The 19,412-nt window shown below is 38.8% G+C and overlaps 1 long non-coding RNA gene across 1 annotated transcript in view; it reads right to left on the bottom strand.

Annotated features, from left to right (window-relative positions):
- LOC309511607 overlaps positions 1-13,920 on the bottom strand; it is a 54,729-nt gene extending 40,809 nt beyond the window's left edge. Inside the window, exon 1 of the long non-coding RNA XR_014210718.1 lies at positions 13,470-13,920. This is a non-coding gene — a long non-coding RNA (uncharacterized lncRNA). The remainder of the gene's footprint in view (positions 1-13,469) is intronic.
- Positions 13,921-19,412: the final 5,492 nt, after the last annotated feature.

The raw sequence follows: 19,412 nt of genomic DNA, 5'->3' as shown, positions 1-19,412 counted from the left end.
CGCCCCGATCGGCCTGACGGGGGCGCTACAGCGGTCAAAAGTACGAAACGGCTCATAACTCATCAACCGTGAGGCGTAGGCTCAAGTGTCTTATATCGTTGGATTCCTTGGCTCGAGGCGGACCAGGTGCATGCCTCGGATTTGCTCGTCACCCTGGGAAAATTTTCGGGTATTTGGGGTTTTTCACAAAACCTACTTTCGCGAACTAGGTCCTAGGTTTTTGGCCCGACCGGAACCAAACCAGTGCAGCAAGATTCTCTGGAGTCCGAATGTCAATAATTATCAAAAAAAAGTGAAAATTTGGGCTCACGGTCCCTAAGGGCCGCCAAAACGTCTGAAGTGGGAGGAGCCCATTTTGCTTAATTGGCTATAACTCGTGAACGGAACGAGATTTTTGCACCAAACTCAGCACACGTATGTACGAGCTCATTCTGTGGTCGCGTGAAAAAGGACGTGGCGACTGGCCACTTGGTGGCGCTATAACTGTTAAAAGGGTGTCAAAATGATGCATTTCTATGGCAAATCCCATGAAATGGCTGAAAGCGGCCATCTTGCTGTCTGATTTGCATACAACCTCACAAAATCAGGCATGCGCATGCGTCACGTGATCCTAAAGAAGCTTGGAATCTTTCACGGACGTCGGGCCATTGGTGGGGCGCTTTAACTGTCATAAAGGTGAGAAGGCCTCTGTATTATCCTATGCAAAATGACATTTAAATGACTGAAAAATGGGGGAAAAAAGAGCAGAACTTCACCAAATTAGCTGAGCACATGCGCCATATTATTCTAAAGAAGCGTGCAAACTTTTATGGAGATCGGGCCATCAGTGGAGGTGTCACAGTTTAAAAGGTAAAAAAAAAATTCACCACATTTCCATGATAAATGAGCTAAAAGGGCAAAAAACATACTTTTTCCTCTCCGAGGCACATGTTAAAAGGCTTGATAAAGTTTTTGGAACGCAGCAGCGCAAGCGGCAAGTGCCTAGACCCTATAGTTTTTTTTTTAGAGGCCTTTTTGTGGCCCTTTTTTAGCCACTTATTAGGGGTTCAAGCACGAAGTGCTGAAACCCTATTGTTATTGTTAATTTTCCCATGATGCAACATTCAGACATAAAACTGATCGGGCAGACCAAACCGTAAGTCGTAGAGACTTGAAACTTTGGGGGCTGATAGTACTCACACCGCCTACAGCGTCACCAAGGCCCGCCCCGATCGGCCTGACGGGGGCGCTACAGCGGTCAAAAGTACGAAACGGCTCATAACTCATCAACCGTGAGGCGTAGGCTCAAGTGTCTTATATCGTTGGATTCCTTGGCTCGAGGCGGACCAGGTGCATGCCTCGGATTTGCTCGTCACCCTGGGAAAATTTTCGGGTATTTGGGGTTTTTCACAAAACCTACTTTCGCGAACTAGGTCCTAGGTTTTTGGCCCGACCGGAACCAAACCAGTGCAGCAAGATTCTCTGGAGTCCGAATGTCAATAATTATCAAAAAAAAGTGAAAATTTGGGCTCACGGTCCCTAAGGGCCGCCAAAACGTCTGAAGTGGGAGGAGCCCATTTTGCTTAATTGGCTATAACTCGTGAACGGAACGAGATTTTTGCACCAAACTCAGCACACGTATGTACGAGCTCATTCTGTGGTCGCGTGAAAAAGGACGTGGCGACTGGCCACTTGGTGGCGCTATAACTGTTAAAAGGGTGTCAAAATGATGCATTTCTATGGCAAATCCCATGAAATGGCTGAAAGCGGCCATCTTGCTGTCTGATTTGCATACAACCTCACAAAATCAGGCATGCGCATGCGTCACGTGATCCTAAAGAAGCTTGGAATCTTTCACGGACGTCGGGCCATTGGTGGGGCGCTTTAACTGTCATAAAGGTGAGAAGGCCTCTGTATTATCCTATGCAAAATGACATTTAAATGACTGAAAAATGGGGGAAAAAAGAGCAGAACTTCACCAAATTAGCTGAGCACATGCGCCATATTATTCTAAAGAAGCGTGCAAACTTTTATGGAGATCGGGCCATCAGTGGAGGTGTCACAGTTTAAAAGGTAAAAAAAAAATTCACCACATTTCCATGATAAATGAGCTAAAAGGGCAAAAAACATACTTTTTCCTCTCCGAGGCACATGTTAAAAGGCTTGATAAAGTTTTTGGAACGCAGCAGCGCAAGCGGCAAGTGCCTAGACCCTATAGTTTTTTTTTTAGAGGCCTTTTTGTGGCCCTTTTTTAGCCACTTATTAGGGGTTCAAGCACGAAGTGCTGAAACCCTATTGTTATTGTTAATTTTCCCATGATGCAACATTCAGACATAAAACTGATCGGGCAGACCAAACCGTAAGTCGTAGAGACTTGAAACTTTGGGGGCTGATAGTACTCACACCGCCTACAGCGTCACCAAGGCCCGCCCCGATCGGCCTGACGGGGGCGCTACAGCGGTCAAAAGTACGAAACGGCTCATAACTCATCAACCGTGAGGCGTAGGCTCAAGTGTCTTATATCGTTGGATTCCTTGGCTCGAGGCGGACCAGGTGCATGCCTCGGATTTGCTCGCCCTTCAGGCGCCAATTTCGAGTAAATTGCATTTTTTTGAAAAACCTATTTTTGCGAACAACTTCTAGGTTTTTGGTCCGATCAGAACCAAACCACTGCAAGAATATTCTCTGGAGTCTGAAAATCAATAATCATCCAAAAAATTCAAAATTTCAATTAACAATCGATAAGGGGAACCAAAATATTTGATGGCACCAGGGCCACTTTTACTAAAACGGTTATAAATTGTGAACGGAAAGAGATTTTTTTGCTAAACTTGGGATACGTCTTCCTGAGCTCAGTCTGAGATCACTTGAAAAAAAATCGCAACCATTGGCCACTAGGTGGCACTATAAAACGGTTATAACTTGTGAACGGAAAGAGATATTTTCGCAAAACTTGGGACACATGTTCATGAGCTCATTCTGAGGTCACGTGAAAAAAATCATGACAATTGGCCACTTGGTGGCGCTATAAAATGGTTATAACTTGTGAGCGGAAAGAGATATTTTCGCTAAACTTGGGACACATGTTCATAAGCTCAATCTGAGTTGACATGAAAAAAATCGTGACAATTGGCCACTTGGTGGTGCTATAACAGTGAAAAAAATAATGAAAATAGCTATAAGCGCACCCAACCGTTAGTCTACTGAAAATTGGCACGCAGTGTCTTTGTCCAGGGTGCCATGATAGTCTATGAGAACATTGGTGTATCTCAAAACTCAGTATACGTCATTGGCACAATGCCTTGAAGGAGCCTTAGAAGTTTCAAGCCAGTGTTTTTTCACAGGAATGACCTCCTAAGACTCCTGAATCCTTGCCGATTCCAACAATACCAAACATGCCAGGTTTCGCCTTATGGTTTTTGTAAGTGTCATTTAGAGCTTTAAAAAATTGTGGTTATCTTCAAAGCCGTTAGTCCGATCGAGACAACAACAAAAAAACTAAGGAAATTTGAAAACATAGGTAAATAGCTAAACAATAATGCCAAAATGTCAAAATTATGATAGGAACAAAAAAAAACGAAAAAAAAAATCCAATCATTATCACCCATGGATCATTTTTATGCTCTCATAAATAGAAGTGTCTAAACTTCAAAAAAAAAAATTATATTTACAACAAATTTGACAGACATTCCAAAACTCTGGAATAGTCTTCCTGATACTGTTCGTTGCTCAGACTTGTTCTCCCAGTTTAAAACTAGATTAAAGTCGCATTTCTTTGGCCAGGCATTCATATAATCCCACAGTTCAAACTACAATCCGGCCTCTAGCTCATAAATGCCAGAGGAGAACTGGCCCCCGACTGAGCCTGGGTTCTCCCAAGGTTTTTTTCTCCATTAGGTCACCTGATGGAGTTTTAGGACACCATTAGGTCACTTGATGGAGTTTTTCGGTTCCTTGCCACTGTTGCCTTTGGCTTGCTCAGTTGGGGATATTTTGGGGATGTTTGATTTGGTTTTATCAATCAGTGAATTCCTCTTGAAACAAGCTTTGTTGTATTGTTTTGATTTGATGCTGTGAAGCTGCTTTGATGCAATCTGTATTGTGAGAAGCGCTATACAAATAAACTTGACTTGACTTGACTTGACATGACATGTATGGGCACCTTTCAAGGACACCTAATAAAAGTGGTGGAGATCAGGCAAGACGTGGTGGTGCTATAACTGTCAAAAAAACGTTCCTAAGTAAATTGCCTGTATTGGCTGTAAATGGTATTTTCCATCAATGATATAAGTTTATTAGTTTATTTGGATCCCCATTAGCCACTACCTAGGCAGTGTCTACTCTTCCTGGGGTCCCAACAAGTAAAAAATACAAAACTACATTTAATCAACAACAATAAAAAGTCAAGTCAATGAAACACACTAACCCAAAATAAATTCCAAATATCGAAATCAACAATTTACTATATATTGTGCCATTAAATGTTCCTTTAAATCTTTTTTTAAAACTAATTTTTCTTGTAAAAATGTTCCTTTAAATATTTTTTTTTAAACTAATTTTTCTTGTAAAAATGGGTGATATCAATGGTAGGCTAAATGATTCCATATTTTCATGGAATCATTCTTTTCCGTTCTTTTCCAGTGGTTTACGAAACAGGAAATAAAAAAACATCCCTTTTATTCATGCCTGGTGTAAAAATTATGACTAGTACTATTATACAAAAGTTGAGAGTACAGGACATTAGGAACTTTAGACACAGAGATATTTCTTATAAAATAAAGCAGAGAGACAATCCTTGAGAGACCAGTGCATTCTTAGTATATTAGCTCTTCTATAACAGTTTAAATTGAGTCGTATCGCTCTGTTCTGGACAAATTATATTTTTCAATCAGTTCTTTTTTTTTTCCTTTACTTGATGCACTCGATTACACCACTGGGCAATAACACACGATTCATCCAATCACTGATTGTGCTGCTGTGACTGACACCCCTGAGAGCCAACAGAAGCGGCATATTCATAAGGCCCGCCCACAGGTCGCGCAGGCGCTGCCACTGTCAGCATAAACAGAGAATCAGATGAGAACAGATCAAATGAGACACGGAGCATTTCTCCAGAAACTCCTTGCACTAAATGATTATCATAATCTACCGAGAACTGTGATTGTGTGCACTTGTAAACTTTGGATGCTTCAGCCTGGAGTGTTGTCGTCAGAGAGAGGTGAAGTGGAAATCGGAGTAAAGATTTAGTGGATCCCAGAGCGGTAATCTTTATTGAATAGTCTTTTTTTAATTGAATATGTGATGCAATCTCGTTTTGGTGAGTGACATTTTTTTTATCATATGTTATCTTATGAAAGATATGTCAATTTCAGAAATGATTTGATATGAGCTGAGTGTAGGCCGCACAGCGCGAGCTGAACTAATTAGCCGTAGGCTAAAGCTATCACGTATAACAATGATCTTTTGTGTCATGAGTTGAGACAATGGGTCTTATTCATAAAACACGAGCAGAACGAATTTTTGTGTAAATCGTGTGTAAAGTGGTTCTGACGTAAATTTTCGGATTCATTAAAATGTTCGTATTTTCCAAACGTTAGTTGGTACGAAAGAAATCTACACCTGCTCCCAGCCACGCGTAAATAGTGCGCTTAACATCCGAACATTTTGCTCATTAATAAGGCTGCATTTTAATTCACCTTAATCGGGTACATATTTACACAGCATTTTGAAAAAATATTAGGTAACACTTTACAATACGGGAGCACTAATCTGCATAATTCATATTTAACTAATGCACAGATAATCATGTGTTAATGTATGACTCATGAAGAACTAAACCATTAATTAATGATTACTGCATCAGCAACTAATAAAGATTCTAAATGATTAATAGATTAAGTAATATATGAATTGTTATTAATTAAATGTGTCAATGTATTAATTAATTAATAACTTATTTTATTAACTAAAAGTGTAAATGAATGCGTTAATTACCACAGTTGGTCAAAGCAATGTACTTCAACTTCCAGTTGTCTGCTTTAATTAATCATTAACTAATGATTTGCAAATGCATCATTATGTTATGACTTTACTTGTTGAGGCACATGACTATTAACTAATTGATAAGTAATATGCCATTTATGGGTTTTGACAGTTTGCACATGCAGTGAATGTAATGTCGGTGAACGTGTTTAAAGGATGGGTGAGTTGGGCTGCACACAAATATCAGCACACCAGAATCTGAACTCCTGAAGCTGTTACACTGTGTTTAAACTGGACGAGACCAGCTGTCTACACTGGACATGACAGACCATCGCAAGTCCATTTGTCCTTCATAACAGAACTAGCACAAGAGCTCAGAGTACGTCAGTAATAGAGTGTGGCATCGGTTTACTGACTGGGTTTTGTCGTGTAGTGTCGCGCCGCATCCAGTGTAGTATCACTGACTATAATGGACGTTCTATTGTCTTTGTCCAGTCTAGACACAGTGTTATGAACTAGCAGCGCTCAACCGCATGTTCTCAGTGTATGTTAACCTGACATAGTCCTGTGCCATGAACAACAAAGTTCATCGGACTCAGCGAAATCTTGGTTGTACATGGTTGGAAATTGAAATCCATGGCTTAGTGTGGATGTCAAAACCAAAATGGCATATTACTTAACAATTAGTTAATAGTCATGTGCCTCAACAAGTAAAGTCATAACATAATGATACATTTGCAAATCATTAGTTAATGATTAATTAAAGCAGACAACTGGAAGTTGAAGTACATTGCCTTGACCAATTGTGGTAATTAACGCATTGATTTAGACTTTTAGTTAATAAAATAAGTTATTAATGAATTAATACACTATGACACATTTAATTAATAACAATTCATATATTACTTTATATTAATCATTTAGAATCTTCATGATGCAGTAATCATTAATTAATGGTTTAGTTCTTCATGAGTCATACATTAACACATGATTATCTGTGCATTAGTTAAGCATGAATTAATGGTTATTAGTGCACCCGTATTGTAAAGTGTTACCAAATATTATATATAGTAATTACATACGGTTTTTCTTTTTACTTTTATTACGACAGCCAGTAATTACGAGAGCCATCTGCAAACGGAACAAAAGTCTGCAAGTTTTTTTTATTTTATTTTTTTATTCAAGCTGTTTATTCTTTTACAAGTCCGCAAGTCACAAATAATGCAGTCAAGCTTCATGTCAAACCATTTTCTTTTCACTTCTGGGACTGTTCGATTAACAGATGAAACTCCATTAACTGCATCTATGCTGCCAAGCTTCCTTTTTTTTAGGCCTGATACGCCACTATGTACGCTTGAAAACAAAATGTGGCGTTTTGAATGAACTTCTGATAATAAACTTCAATTTCTGCATCTGAGAAATTTCTCTTCTTCATTCGTTTTTGAGAAGACAAGTTGAAATCCTTCGTTTGGTGTCATAATATGATGCCCATATAGCCTATAGTTTTCAGTCGGTTTTAATGGGCGGGATTTATGGTAATTTAGAGAATGAGCGTGCACACGCGTCCCATTTACAACTGATTGGAATTCATTAACACACACACACACACACATTTCACTATCACATCTGACGTTTACGAAGTATTTCTGAATCAGGAGAAGAATTTTCGGGAATGTCGCCTTTACCACTTTAAATCACTCACATATTTACTCGTATATTTACGAATGTTTCATGAATGAGACCCATTGAGTGATTAATGAGTGTCTGTGTTAAGTAACTGTCGAAAAGTTCGATTAATGTGTCATTTGAACTGCGCATGTATATGATTTGTTACTGAAATGTTGAATCAGAAATGAATTATTGTACGTTTGCCTTGTGTTTTCCAAGGCTGCGTTTTCTTGTTCTCTGTTTTTTTTCCTATGTGAACGTGATCGGCAAGTGTATCCTGTTTTGTGCCATAAATAATCCTGTGGAGGTGAATCGCCTGCCTATTGAATACAATTAAATATGCACAAATTGCTAGCTGACCAGTGCCCATGGACCGGTTTCCACTTTGAACCATAATTTGAAACCATCAACTGGTAGGATAATTACAATTTTCTTTTGTTTTTCAGACTCACAGGACTTTTCATTTGTGAAATAAATATATATTTTTTTACATCTGAAATGGAGAGACTTGAACTGATCGAGAGAAGTCTGAACAACTCTTTAAACTGAATCATTTGATTCACGAACTCTGGTCAGCTACGTCGTTATTAATGTTGTTGAACATACTATTTTACTATACAAAGATAAGGTGGTTAATTGGAAGGAATGATGAATCACATTGTCTTTTGAGTCAGATCCGATATCGGATTACTAGTATTTCTTTCGTCAACAAAAATTATAACTAAATATTGTCGTCAACGAACCACGTGACGAAAACGAGACGCAACGTAAATGCTGGTCATGTGACAATAACTATAATTAAAGTATAATGCAATATTGTTGACGAATAAAAACGAGACTAAATGTGGTTTACAAAATAAAAACTATGTTAAAATGTCTCTTCATTTTCGTTGACCAAAACGAGATGAAATGTTATGACGCTATTTCGTCTTGTTTAGTCACATTATTATTATTATTATTATTTTGCAGTATTTCTGTTTCCAGTGTCTCACTTCAGGGGCTGCATCAGGGCGCACTGCGCAGACGACGTCACTTCCTCAAGCCCCACTAGCGGCATTATTTAGAAGATGCAGCTGCGGTGAGTTAACGCAAACGACAACAAACAAAGTTAAGTCTGACGCCCGTTTCACACATAGGGCCCGATTTTAACGATCTGAAACGCAAGTATCAAGTGCGAAACGCAAGTAACTTTGTGGCCGGGTCTTGGGCGCTGTTGCTATTATACCGGCGGGATAAATGACTCTTGCGCTCAACGCAAATCTAAAATGGGTTGGTCTGAAGTAGCTTCATTATTCATAGGTGTGGTTTTGGCGTAACGTGAAATAAACCAATCAGAGCGTCATCTCACATTCCCTTTAAGAGCAGACGCGCTTATTCTATAGCGGATTCCTATTATAACAGTGGATTTGCCAGACGCGCGCCAGCAGCGGTTCACAGCCGAGGAGACCGACGTTCTCGTCAGGGCCGTAAAACACAGAGAAGTGACATTGGGGATGGAGAAACACACCCAAATTAACTTCGATTAAACAGGCGTATGATAATTTGGGTAAATGTGTAAACTAGAAGTATGCTTTTATAATTATCTATCTATCTATCTATCTCTCTATCTATCTATCGTAATGTATGATTTGCAAAAATGAAAACGGCTGCTTCTGTGTGAGAGAATCAAAGTGTATGTGCGTTGTGCACACGCTACATTGATTATGGCCAAGCATGCGCCCTTAAAATAGCATAAGAATAACATGTGCAACGCGCCACTGACTTTAAACTAGATTTTTTCAGTTAGTGGCGGAATTGTTTTCTAAACGTGCAAAATAACATGAGGGAACGTTTGCGCCGGAACACGCCTCCTCTTTGCGCTGAACCGCCCCCGGGAGCGCAAGTGTATTTCTTAGTTAACCGACGTGCGTCTGTGGAGGGAAAAGTCCGCTGTACGCGGGTGCAAAATAGGAATGATACATGCGTCGGTGTACAAAGTCAATTGCGCTGGGTGCAAGATAGGGCCCATACTCCGTGTGCAGTGCATATGCGGTGCAGGAGCAGCACTCGCTATAGTGCTTTCACATATGCTGCGTTTGCAGTGCGTAACTGATCCACGGCTGAACCACAAACACATACTCACTATTTTTATTTCAAATCCAGAAGTTATCAAATACTTTTATTTAAAAAAAGTTTTGTCAGCATTACGATTCTCTTTGTACACACATACTCTTTAATGGTCGTAATTCACATTTAAACACAATTTAAACAATGTATTCAATGCACTACTTCTATCTAGATTTATTAGCAAGTGGTAAAATATTTAGCCATATAGTTATATTAAAATGACAAATATTTTAAATTAAAACTTAAAATTGACAAAAAACAACCGACTCTCATGCCTTTTCTTTTGCATTTAAATTAATACAGTAAATCTTGGATGTCAGAAAGAACTTGTTTTTCAACCTCCACGAATGAGACGAGTGTTACTTTTCTGTTCACTATTTTCGCTATTTTTCCATAATGATACACTATTGACTGGGTTAAATAGAATTGCATTTCTAAAAAGAGACTAAAATACAATTTTCATTGACTAAAACTAGACTAAGGGCGCTTTCACACTTGGTTCAATTGCCTGTTCCTAACCCGAGTTCGATTGCTCCCCCCCATGTTCCAAACATAAAACAGGCTATAACCACCTGACCGTTAGTCCAATTGACTTGAAAATTAGTATGCAGTGTCTTGGTCCAAGGTGCCATGTATGTCTATGAGGACGTTGGCGCATCTCGAAAAACATGGCCGCCATCGACCAATGAAATTTGAGCACCTATTAGACAAGGTTAACGGAGGCCAATCGGAACGAAACTCGATGGGCATGTTCGACTCATGGCCCTAGAGGTCTGTAAGAGTTTTGAAAGAAATCGGCCACTAGTTGGCGCTAATGAGTTTTATGGCTCTGTAATCACGTGGTGTAAAACTTAACAACTTTTGATGCTTTTGTGCTTAAAGGCCTTAACAGCTTGAACCCCGATAAATGCTGCTTGCAGCTTTAATTATTATTGATATCACTGTCGCCGTCATCGCAAAGTATTATCATCATCGCCATCTTTAGCATTACTATTATTAGATGAAATAAAATAAAAATAAAAAACTTTATTATTACTATTGTTGTTATTATTATTATTATTATTATTACTATTGTTGTTGTTGTTGTTATATTATTATTGATATAACTATTGATATTTAGTATTACTATTATTACTGTTATTACTGTTATTATTATTGATATACATGTTGTTATTATTATTGTTATTATTGATTTTATCAATATCAATAGTATCTCTTTTTTTTTGTGTGTTAGTATGAGTACCAATACTGTTTTTTTTTGTTGTTTTTTTATCATTATCAATGTTATATATTATTATTATTGATATTACTATTGCCGTCAACACAACTTATCACCATCCTTATTATCATTATTGTATTATTACTGTCATTGCTATCACTGATATTACTGTTACCGTCACCACAAAATATTATTATTATCATTATTATTATACATGCTATTACTATTTAAATACTATTTAATACTTCTAAATATTACTATTATTATTTGTCGTTGCTGTTTTTTTTTTTATTATTACTGTTATTATTACTGCTGTTTTATTGTTGTTTTTGTGTTCTGTTGTTGTGTTCTGTGTTTACCTTATGTACTGTATAATAAAAAATAAAAAGAAAAAAGAAAAAAAGAAAAAAAGAAAACACCGTCTGTTTGTGCAGACTGTATGTGTGTTGGTTTCGTTTTTACAGAAACCGTGAGACATGTAGTGTGTAGTGTTTGCGGGCACTGGGACGTGGGCACAATCACTACATTTGGTGCACAATCGACATGAGTCGATTTTATTTGTGCGGGCCGTGTGTGGCGGGCCGTGTTTGTGTGTAGGAATGGGCACTGGGCATTTTTACTACACTCATAACACCATCGGCCGTGGCCGGAATACCAGAAAATACACTCTTTATGGGATTTATCTGGGTCGCCGTAAAAACGGCGTTTGTATGCAGGCAAGCTGTTGCCGACTTGTTTACTGCAGAATACGCTGGAACAGTCGCAATTACTGGAACTGAGCGAGCGAGAAGTTGAGAGTCCGGCCGCAGCGGCTAGGAATACTTTGTGTTGCCATAGAAACAGTGTTTGGGTGCAGGCGAGCGGGTTGTACAATGCGCTAGTTGGCTGCAAAATACACATCTGCAGTCGCCTTTAAGGGAACTGACAGAACGAAAGCATTGATAGCATAATTTTATGTGCCAGTAGACCCGGGATTCGAACACGGGTCTCTCGTGCGAGAGCCTAAGATTCCACCACTTAGCCACAGGGGGGAACACATAAGCTTTCAGTTAGCGCGAGAATATAAGAGAGCGTCACATGTTGGCGTTTGTTTGCAGGCGTGCATGTAATACAACAGGCTCGTTTACTGCAATATTGACATTTCCAGTCGCCTGAACTTCAGAGGGGAATGAGAAATGTGTGAGAAAATGGAGGCTGGTCTGGCCTCAGCGGGACTAAAAGCACTCTCTTTTCTCATTTCGCCAGCGACGCACGCGAACCATAGAAACGGTGTCTGGGTGCAGGCGAGCAGGTTATACAACGCGCTCGTTGGCTGCAAAATACACATCTGCAGTCGCCTTTTAAGGGAACTGACAGAGCGAAGCATTGACGGCATAATTTTATGTGCCGGTAGACCCGAGATTCGATGACGCGTGAATGGGGCGCAAAAAGGGCGGGGTAGCTTTTCTTATAACGTAAAGAAAAAACTAACCCCGTGACCGTCCGCTTCCGGTCTCCCTTGTGAATGGCGCAGTTTGCGCGGCTCGAACAGAGGGAGAGAGAAAGCTAGCCCCATGACCGTCCGCTCCTGACATCCCCTGTGAACGGCGCAGTTTGCGCGGCTCGAACAGAGGGAGAGCAGATATCATCCCCCACAGACGCGGCTTCTTGGTCTACATCCACGACGGAAGCGGCGGCACGCGGCGGCCGCTGTCCATCAGGAAGAGACTCAGTGAAGCAGGTGAAGCAGGCGGGCGCACCGGCGAGCTTTGCGGGCTGGGGGAGGTTCCGGGACCCGTTGAGCACGGCGCTTTTTACGGCGTGGTACCGCGGCGGGCGGAGGTGCAGTCTCGGAGAAGGATGCCAGGCGAGTCCTCAGAGTCACCGTAGGCATTAGCTCGCAGAGGGCAGCGCCGTCAGCGAGCGCGAGGGCTGCGTGATCCTTACCAGGAAAAAGGGGTGTCTTGATAAAGACGCCCGGCTCTTTTAGTGCAATGAGAGTGTGTGTCGCGGCGGCGAACACACACATATACAAAACACAGTAGCAGAGAAAAGGATATGTACGCCGGAAAGCGTGAGCAGGAACGGCGACTGAAGGCGGCGAGTTGTCGACCAGCAGCTTCAGATGCAGCACTAATCCCGCTGAGTGCTTCTATCAGACGGCGCGGCTTCTTCCTCTCGGGATCCAGCGATGCGTGAGCTTCGCTGAAGAGATGAAAAACTGACCAAACCAGCCTCTCGGGGCCATATTTATAGCCCCAGCCCCACCCGCTTTCGGCGGGACATGACGTAGTGGGCGCGAAGCACCCTCATTGGTTCTGACGTCATGAGGGGCCTCTATCGATAGGCTGGTGCAGTTGCCGCAGAGCAGCCAATGGGCGCGCGAGCTGTCTCGCCCATGTCTGCATGCTGCTGCAATGCGTTTTACATTATTGCAAAATTAAGGATAATTTTTGGCTTCAATATCTCGAGGAAAAGAGGTTTTCCCCTAGCGTAAGATATTACGCAAGTACGAGAGAACCTCTCATAAGAGAACCCCACAAAAGATCACTGATATGATTCAGATGGAAAAATAAATAATTAAGTTATCGCGCAATTCTTCTGACAGGATAATTTTATTTAGTCAAATATCTCACCATTCACTGATGCGGTCCAGGTCGCACGCAATCACCATATGTTTGGTCTAAACCGCAACTGCTCTCATGTATTGCTGCAGCACAGCAAATGTGAGTAAATTCTGTCATCTTTGCAGGACTGTGATATGAAGAGTGTGCAATGTAGAATATTTTTAGCAGCAGTGTGAAAGTGAATAGAACATAACAGGCACAATACTGGTAATAAACATGAATATCTATTGGTACAAAATGCGTCACATGACTAAATTTACGTCATCGTTTTTAAATACCACCGGTTTCACAGTCCACACTACAACGCGAAAACGGCGTTTTCAAATGTATCCACTTTGGAGTGCGTTTTCAAAAAAAGCTTCGTTTCAGTGTGGACGGAATTCAGGCCAAAACGGAGAGAAAAATATACGTTTTCAAACGAAAACGTATTAGTGTCAGAGCCCGTCTACGGAGAGCCTTCGCACTTCCTATTAGCCCCATTCTATCGATCTTGTTTGCAATTCCATTAGAATTCCACTGGAGGTGATCGCGGGCGAGCACAGACTGAATGGGAGTCTATGGAGCTAGACGGCTAAATGTATCTCTTTCTCCTGCTTGTCGTTGAATCAACGTAGATTTTATTGTTGATTCCGCAAGTTCAATATAGATTATAGTCCAAAAGTCGAATGAATGAGTACTTATTGTTCTTTCGATTTCTTACAGGTTGGGCTGTTGTTGGCCGGAACACGCTAGCATTCTGCTAATGAATGCTGATTGGTCAGTGACGGACGTGCGACTGATTACGACCAGAGACCCTGTTTGATGGCACCTTAAGCTAAAGCAGAATCAGAAACATTATCTTAAGGAGGACTTTCTGTCGAAGTTAATTTTTGTGTACTGTATTTATATTTTTCTGCGGGCACTTTTATTTTCATATCGTTATATATGTATTGTAAAAAGTACGTGGGTATAAATGGAATTTGAGTGTTTTTTTTCTATTCTTGTGTTCAATGTTCAATGTGTTTATATACATGGTACGGTATGACAACCTTAAATAATCCAGTCAATATCCCGCTCAATAACATTTCATTGATCATAGCATAAATTAGAAATAAAGTTTGAAAATGCCTCGTAGGTGTGCAGCAATACATTGTTCCAACAGTGGCAATGGATTGTCCTTCTTTTCATTCCCCAAGGACAAAAAAAGGTAATGTTCTTTCTTGCTCCTGTATAAATGGTCATAGGCTACCGGAGGGCTGCACCTCGGAGGGAATGTTGGCAAAAACTGGAGAGCGCGGCTAAAATCTGCCGTAAAGCAGCACCTCTGGCAGTATGAAAATATGTGACGTCATCAAATTTTTTGAACGGATTTTTAGAACAGATAAGTGAACTTAAAAATGCAATTTTCAGCTGAGTGTATTATCTTAGCCCCCCCTTTTGAATGCAACTTTCAAATTACTTGACAAAAAATTACATCCTGAGAAAAGTAGATTCTGGGGGTGAAACCCCATAGACTCCCATTCATTCTGCACTCGCCTGCGAGCGCCCCCGCATGGACAGAGACGTGTTACTGCAGCCAGTCCAGAAACCGGAAGTAACCAGAGAGTGCCAATTCTCTTCCTATTAGACATTCTGGACATGGCATCAGTCGTACTCTTTAGCCAATCAGATTTAAGCTTATCAATCAACCAATCAGTACCACATGAGGGCGGGCCTACCTGCATGTTATGTCATCAGCTTTCGACCACAGTTCATGGCTGAGCAGAGGTATGTGCACTGCAGTTGATCGGTTCATTTCTGTGTTTACTGAAGTTAAATAAGTTAGAGATCAGTTGAAGCAATAGTTTATTAACTGCTGTTTAGTCAGCATGTGAACATAAACATTTATTTTTAGTATTGATGTATTTTCATGTCCTGTCTACCACACATTCAACTGATGATAATGTATGTAATGACGTGCATATATAGGATACATCTCTTTTGTTTTAAGCTGCATATATCATGTAGTTTTATTGTTTCAGATTTCCGAGACAGATGATGTATGAAGTTGCAAACAACCAGTACTGTGATCTTACCATTCCTACTGTAATTCTTTCAAAACAGTCATGTTGCAAGCCATCCATTTTGACAGTTGTTTCAACAAGAGGTTGAAAGTGATGCATTGTTACTGTATTCATTTGTCTCCTGCGGACTATATGTACACGCTCTAGGAATAAAGCCCTGCTATGCATGCATTATTAAATGTTCGTGTCAGAATTAAAAGATTCAAAGACATAGTTACATTTGATGTACACGTTTTATTAATTTGAAAGTTTCTGAATCATTTGGGAATAAAATATATATATAAAATTACTTGACCATGATTAATGTTCCTGATACATATGAAGATCATGAACTGACAATCTTAAGTATGAAGCACAACATTCAGTACAGAGAAATATACGTCTCCTCCAGAGTTTTGAGATCCAGTCAGAGTCTTCTTTGCTTTTAAAGTATATAAATATAAGTGCAATACATCAAGTGAAAAGTTAACAAATGAATTGTGTTCAATAGTCATCAGTAGACCTCTTTGTTAAGGACAAATCAGATTTTGGTCTGATATTTAAAATAGTAAAAACCTATAGTACAAGATGTGCAGAAAGAGGATGTGGGAGATTAAGTGATGGTATTTGAATAGAGTCTACTGAGTAATCTTAGTTGCATAATCTTAATTGCCTCTCTATGATAAGTATACCTTTGCCTGATCAGCATAAAATTAGATTTGCCTATTATACTAGGCAAAGTAAAATTAATGCTTCACAACATTGTCCTGTGACACTAAAAACCTTGAGATGACAAAGCACAAAACATAAGGAAATGAATGTTGAATATATTGGTAACACTTTACAATAAGGTTCATTAGTTAACATTAGTTCATGTATTAACTAACCATGAGCAATACATTTGTTGCTGTGTTTGTTAATCTTTGTTAACATTAGCTGTTCATTGTTAGTTCACAGTGCATTAATTAATGTTAACAAGATTTTAATGAAGTATTAGTAAATGTTGAAATTAACATTAACAAAACTGTATACGTGCAGTTCATTATTAGTTCATGTTAAGTAATGTTAACTAATAAAACGTTATTGTAAAGTGTTACCAATTAAGACATGAATACAAAAAACAAAAAAAAGTATAAAAGAGAATAAAGAAACAACATGAATTAAGATGTTTGTGACTGCTATCCAGATGTCATGCCAAAGGTGAGTAATCCTGAAAAAAGCAGGGAAACAACAAGTGTTTAATAATTTAACAACATACACAAATTGCACAAATGGCAAATAAACACTGGGTGCTCATTGAAATAGGTTTATTCACTATTTAAAGAACAATCTCGATGAGGCCAGTGTTAAGAGAGCTAGGGTGGGTATTGGCCACAGATGATTGTTTTGCAATCATTAGCGTGATTGTTGTGGCTGTGAGAGCTGTCTGTACCTGCAGCTAAAATACGACAAAAAAAGCATCATTCTTCTTCATTTTTGACACAATATGGGACGTCTGATTACCACAGCATTTGCTTACATCAGTTAATAGTTCATAAACTATTGCCTAAGAGTCCAAAAAACACATGAAACATTTTACAACATACTTGATTGTGGATGAAAAAAGGTAAAATTAATAAAGGGAGAAATTAATGTTAAAATTTGAGAAACTGCAGCCGTTTGCCCCACTGAGATTCACATGAGAGTGCAGTCAAAACATTATCACATATTTGTGTGAATGTTTGATTACACAACAATTTTCTTTTCTTTCTTTTTTTTACTTCTTTTTTTAGGAAAACAGATTTTTGAACTAGGGATATCTAGAACACAAATGTATTATTATTATTATTATTTTGTTGTTGTTGTCAAATACAAATTAAAACTCTAACAGAAACACACATTTGCTTTTCCAATGAAGTCAAATGAAGAGTCAACTCCTAAACCTAACCTTAACACAAATCTTTTTTATATTATATTATATTATATTATATTATATTATATTATATTATATTATATTATATTATATTATATTATGGTAATTATATATTCTTAGCCTATACCTAAACCCTATAATTTCTTAATTAACACCTTTAGTGTAGTATATTTGCTATAAGCTTTGCATCTAAATCACTATCGCTAACAAAACATGTTAGCATTTTGTAGCCTGCTAACTTGTCATTCGTTGCAATTGTCTTTTTTCTCTCTTGCACTCCATCTTTTACGAGCACCATCAAAACACATCTCCAACATCTCCTGTAATTGTTGCTTGCACTGCTTGCCACATGTTTAACATAGCCTTCTCTGTCAGCGGTGAGGGATTCACATGTGATTAATGCAAGGAAATTAGAGACACACATTCCAAACTTCAATCAAGGATAGTATGAATGCAAAGGCTTTAGATATGGCTTTGGATGCAACTAGCTTAGCGAGCCCCATACATTGTTCAGTTCCGGTTGCAGAGGTTCCGGTCTTCAACATGTTTTACGCTAAACAATACTTTTGTTGGGAACGATATGTAGATTGTTCAAAAGTTTATTGTATAAGGGAAGGCAGAGAAGGTAATGTTGTGACAGGCAGGACTCATTTACGGCATTACTATAGTATTTAATAGTAATGTTGAGTGATATTGTATATTGTCTATAGAAAGTAAAAAATAGAGATGTTTTTTTTTTTTTTTGGCTTTCAGGCTTGACTATTATATCTGCATGTATGCATATGATATGATGCTGCATTATGCACTTTAATGGATATAGACAAAATTATTCATTTAATTATAAACAGTTTGTTATATTGTATGTTGTTTAATTAAAATAAAACATGAAGTGTGTGTTAACTACTGTGTGCCTAATGATGATGATACGCTTTTTAATGAATGACGGTAAAAATAAAATACATATGATTTTAATGAATTAAATATGTATTAAATTACAATTAAGTTCTTAGTGTAATCTTAAATGTAGGTTTTTTTTGCACTCTGCAGTGACTAGTACTTTGCAGCTAATCCATTGACATCCATTCATAAAAACAGCCTCTGCTCTCCTTCCCTGAGTAGCCTACCGGAGTTAGCATTAGCCGTTATGCTTTTTTGGCTAAAGGTTTCAGGCTTATCATCCATAGAGTTATCATCTAGTTCCTTTGATATGGTTCTTTCATTGCGTAGCCTATCTATGGCTTGACGGCAGGAAGAAATAAACCAAACAATTTTGTAATTTTTATTTTTTTTCAATAATCAAAGGTAGTGTGACGATTCAATAAAAAATCCACATATCACATATTTTAAAATATTACATAATTCATTGATGCCTGTTTGTCATGTATAATACACCGACCAATCATCATCTGGTAATTTTCTGTTCATTTATAAATCGTTTGAAAATTACATGGACAGAAGAATGTACATTTATGAAGCAATCTGCGTTGTCGAAACAGTGGATGTTAACTGACGACAAAGCACTGCACAAAACCATCACCAAAAGTCGCATTAATGGTAAGTAGTATCCAAGTCACTTGTATTAGTCCGCTAATATGAATATGCCTACATGCGTTATTGACATCAACTCGATAAAACTCATCAGCTGCATGTACTTTTCGTTGTCTACGTTGAATTAAACTGATCTGTTTCAAGAAACCAAAATATTAATTCATTCAAATCAATATTATTAATATATTTAACACACTCTTAAGAAATTGAGTAAGTCTACTCAATTAAAACAATGCACCTCTCCCCCACCCTCTGACCTGACGACAACTCAACGGCTGAGTGAGCACGGGCTGTTTGAACTCTCTTCAGTCTCCAGAACAGTTCTCTCTTCTCAGCGTCGCATAATTGGTGCATTTCATCTGTGAAATTCA

The sequence above is a fragment of the Leuciscus leuciscus genome, assembly GCF_965113295.1.
Source record: "Leuciscus leuciscus genome assembly, chromosome: 12".
Taxonomy (NCBI): domain Eukaryota; kingdom Metazoa; phylum Chordata; class Actinopteri; order Cypriniformes; family Leuciscidae; genus Leuciscus; species Leuciscus leuciscus.
Note: the sequence above shows the minus strand (reverse complement) of the source record. Positions and strands in the feature narration are given on the sequence as shown.